A 4,786-nucleotide genomic window follows, 5' to 3' on the forward strand; every position below is an offset into this window, starting at 1 on the left:
GGAGCAATTGCTACAACTCTTGCATGTTCTGTGACTACACAGAGGAACCCAGCTGAGCCTGGGACATCTCAGTAGAGGCATTATCACTAATGTTTCTTGCTTAAATCATGTGGTTACATGGTTAGTGCAACAGAGAAATGATTTTTGCCGCAAGGTTGTTCTACGTTGAAGCCTAACATGATCACCGTGTGCCCTTAGCTGAACACTGAAATGTGAGGGAGGACAGAGGAGTGACTTTCTAGAGGTGAAGGCCCCGGTCCCCCTGTGGCTGGTGCAGGGCAGAAAGAGAAAGAACACAAATCATGGTTTGAATGCTGTTTTACAGGATCGCAGCCCTTGTCATGTTACAGCTTTTTGGCACAGTCGGGACAATACACCTGCTCTTCGTGAAAGACGAAACGCTTGTTGGCCAGATTTTCAGAGCACTTTTTGCAGTTGAAGCAGTAGTCATGCCAGCAATTTTCTTGGTAAGTTACCACATGAGAGCCTTTACCAAAGCCAGTGATGGGATTCTTGCATCCAGTACACTTCTTGGCCACAGAGTTCTTGTAGCATTCCAAGCAATAACACTGGTCATCCACTGTGGTGAAGCGCTGCCCACCCAGCTCCTTGGAGCAGGACACACACACAAAGCACTCAGTATGCCAGGGCTGACCCTGGTAACTGATTCCTCCTGATGTGATGGGCTTGTTGCATTTCACACAGTGCTTGGCAAACTTGGCATCATGGCAAGCCACACAGTAGAACTCATTGTCTTTAGGGAAGAAACTTTGGGTCCCGATAATTTGCTTGCAGTTGCTGCAGGTGAAGCAGTTCTTATGCCAGATGGTGCCGTTGTACTCCACATTCTGGTCTCCTGCCACAATATGCTGTTGGCACCCTTTGCATTTGGGGGAGGTCTCCTGAGTGGCACAGACTTTGCACAGGATCTTATTGTCCCAGGCCACAAACGTCTCACTGGCCAAGGGGTGAAGGCACTTCTCACAACGGAAGCAGGTGCTGTGCCAGTAGCGGTCCTTATAACGTACCTCCTTGGAATCTGCGCTTATGGGCTTATGGCATTGCTCACAGGCATTGGCACAGTGCTTTTCAAAACACTCCAGGCAGCAGTTGAAGCTCTCCCTCTGCACATACTTCTGCCCCAGCAAGGGTCTCTTGCAGTAGTGGCAGTTGAACTTCTCAGACATGGTGCCTTACAGCTGGGGGGAACCTCACATTGGATGTGCAAAGAACAGGCTGTTTGGGATGGGCGGGGCACAGTTGAGAATGGCTGTCAGTTGCTGCCTAGAGATGCTTGCCAATGCAGCTGTGCAGGCTGTCTGCTGGGTGGTGGCTATGAAGCTAGAATTCAGGCTGCATGAAAGGAAGAGGGCTTGGGCTGTCTTCGAGGGCCCACTAGTCATGTCTGTCTTCTACCTCACTGCATGTTGTCCACTCCATAGAAACAGTCGGTACAGAAAAGACAGAAAGAATTCTCAGTGTATTTTAGCAAAGATCAAGAATTCCTGCAAGCTGAACAGGTTGCAGTTATCACTTATCAGAGGAAGGCAGAACACACATCCCAGTCAATCAGATGGCATCTCAACAATAGGATATAAAGCAGGGCTCTTCAGATTTAGGGTCGAGTTAGATGTTTTGGAGGAGGGTTTAAGGAAATAGAAGCTTCTTGCCTTTCCTTTGTGATGAGGCAGGAGTGATTGTATGGTTCATTGTCTTCATAAATGACACCTAAAAATAGGAAAGGCTGGAATGAGTAAAACTGTAACCAGTGAAGAAGCAAAAGCCACTTAACCAGTTCACCTCATTTTGTGTATTCTGCTTGGTGACCTGGACAGCATTGACGATTTTGTTCAGGTTCAAGTAATTAGAAAGTAGTTGGTTTTTTTTTTTTTTGACCATTACCAATTGTGAAGTAGCCTTGCCTCACGCTGTTTTGCTTAACTAGAAAATACCAAGGTCTAGTTATGCCAGGCCAGCTCCTACCAACATTACAGCCTTGTTGATAGCGGTAGGTCATTTGCTGGATTTCAGGGTCTGCTTTTCCCTCAGGATGCAGTGGTTAAATCGAATGTAGTGGCTTAGACCTTAAGCCCAACACTTGGAAAGAACATAAGTTTCAGGTCAGCCTGTCACATAGAGAGATCTCATCTCTCAAACAAGGATATGACAGTTGGGGCTGGAGAGATGGCTCAGTGGTTAAGAGCACTGGTTGTTCTTCCAGAGGGCCTGAGTTCAATTCTTAGCAACCACATGGTGGCTCACAACCATCTATAATGAGATTTGGTGCCCTCTTCTGGCATGTAGGCATACATATAGGCAGAATATTGTATACATAATAAATAAATCTTTAAAAAAAAGAATATGACAGTCAACAACTTGGGTTGTGGTCACAAACATTGGACTGTAAAATTTTATCTTCAACAGTTGTGAAGATAGACTAGATTAACAGATCTGCTTCAGCTCATACGATTATATAAGTGTTTGCCTCGTCACGAGAGAAATAGGATGGCACACCCTAACAGCTCACGTCAAATCGTGAGTCAAGGAAGAAGAGCCCAGTAAGAACACGAAAATAACAGCAATTATTATTTATGTTGGATGGCAACCTATTCAAAGCTGCTATCATTCATTTCAAAATAACAAAAGAATGTATTACATAGAGAACGTAAAAAAAAAATGTTGCTGCCGGGCTATGGTGGTGCATGGCTTTAATTCCAGCACTCGGAAGGCAGAGGTGGTTGGTTCTCTGAGTTCAAGACCAGCCTGATCTACAAAGGAAGTTCCGGGACAGTCAGGGCTACACAGAGAAATCCTGTCTGGGGGAAGGGGACATTTAGGTCAGCCTATAAAATAAATAGGGCCCGATTTCACTGGGGCTCCTTCTGGTTGCATCCAGATATCTGAAATCAGGATCGCATCAAGACAGAAGCAATCTCATCAAGATCTTCATACGAACGCTCATAGAGACCGGAGTTGGTGAGAACTGAGTGGGATGCTATTCATTGTCATAGGTAAGGAGCCTGAGGCAATAGGAAATGACTGCAGTCAGGATACAGGACTACGGCGACTTACAGTTTGAGAAGGAGCCAAAGCCCCCCAGTATCTTCATTAGTTTATGAAACAGAGAGAACCACAGCTTTGAATTATGGCCTTAATAACTAGCAAAATCGTTGTCAATTTTGGGAAGAAAGTTATAAAGTGTAATTTTGCACACTGTAATTTTGCCTAGATATTAATCCTTCGCCTATTAAAATCCTATGAAGAATTCAGGATTAAAAGAACACCCCAGTCAACACCCCAGTTCAGACTCTCCTAGTCATCCTACTCAAATTAAAGTGATAAGATCAGTACACACAAGATTATCACGATTAGTTTCAGTACAGTGATCTAAATGGATTTAACTCGATGATTTGATAACGGTTAAGAAGTCATATTCTAGTCCATTCTACTTAAGAACTGAAGCAAAGCTAGCTCCCTCCCGGGATTTTTCTTTCTTCACAGTCCTTATTTTGAGACCTGTCAACACTATTCAGTTACACTATGGTCCTTTAAAAACTGAGGTTCCCCACCCTGTGAATGTGTCCGCATGGCTAATGAGGTTGTGAAAAGACAAACCTCACATTTGGGGAAGATTCCAGTTTATAAAGCCCCTTTACACCCACCATCTCAGCCTCTCCAAAAGCTTAGGGTGCGTTGTCATCTCTGCCTTAAAGGTGTTGAGAGCCAAAGAAAAGCTAACAGCATTTTTCTACTCCAGCTCCTTTGCTCCCCCAAACAGCCTCCCAGGTGGCTATTATAAGGTCCCTCTGAAGCTCAGAAGAGTCCAGCTTCCACCCCAGGCTGAGGCAGGGCTGGACTTGCAGGACTCTTGGGTTCGCGGGTCCCTACCAGGCACTTTCTTCCCAAGGCAGGTATAAGCGTGGAGGGTCGGGGAGTTACAAGTGACCGAGGGCAGCCTTTTCTCACTCCCAGTTCACGCCTCACAACGAAGGACCAACCTTTTTCTCCACCACCAAAACTCCAGACTCCCTGCAAGGCCTGGGCACGAAGCGCTGCGGGATGAGGGCAAACCTGGCAGGATTATTATTATTATTATTTTTTTACTCCCAAGGAATCCGGCTGTAGGACAGACAGGCGGAGGGTGAAGCAAACAAAAAAGCCCCCAGAGCAACTAGCAAGGCCTCTCCCTCCCTATCCCTTGGCCACACAGGCACGCAGGCTGCCCCCGAGGAGAACCGCTGACAGAAGGCTACAGAAGGATGGCTGGTGACACCGGCGACCACGCCGCCCTCCGCCGGGGAGCAGCTCCCCGTTCCCAGAACCGTTACTCCCCTCGCGCTCTCCCAGCGCTCTCCCAGGCGCCGCCGACCAGGGAGCGACGGGCTGGCGGCCGGCTCGCCCCTCGCCCGCTCTGATTGGCCATTCGGGGCGGAGGGGGCGGGGAAGACCCCGGATGAGGCGCGCGCAGGCGAGCCGGGCCGGGGGCGGGGGGCGGAGAGGGGGCTGTGCGCGCCGAGCGACCGGTGGGCGCGGGAGGGAGCGGAGAGGGAGGGGAGGGGAGCGGGGGCGCGAGCGCGCGTGCGCGTAGGAATCCGAGGCGCGGGAGGAGGCGGGAGTTCGGGTGGCTGCGGAGGGGGCGGGTCTCGCGTCAGGCGCCACGTCCGCAGCCGGAGGCCGCCGCCGCCTCGGACCTAGTCTTCCGAGCCCTGAGCCCGAGGAGAGCGAGCGGAGGAGAGTGAGCATCTGGATCGCGCAGCCGACCCCGATCGCGTCGCCGCCTCTGCAG

The 4,786-nt window shown here is 49.4% G+C and overlaps 1 pseudogene; it reads right to left on the reverse strand.

Annotated features, from left to right (window-relative positions):
• Positions 1 to 303: 303 nt before the first annotated feature.
• LOC142838797 (four and a half LIM domains protein 1 pseudogene) lies at positions 304 to 4,482 on the reverse strand (annotated as a pseudogene).
• Positions 4,483 to 4,786: the final 304 nt, after the last annotated feature.

Source organism: Microtus pennsylvanicus, chromosome 20, assembly GCF_037038515.1.
Source record: "Microtus pennsylvanicus isolate mMicPen1 chromosome 20, mMicPen1.hap1, whole genome shotgun sequence".
NCBI lineage: Eukaryota > Metazoa > Chordata > Mammalia > Rodentia > Cricetidae > Microtus > Microtus pennsylvanicus.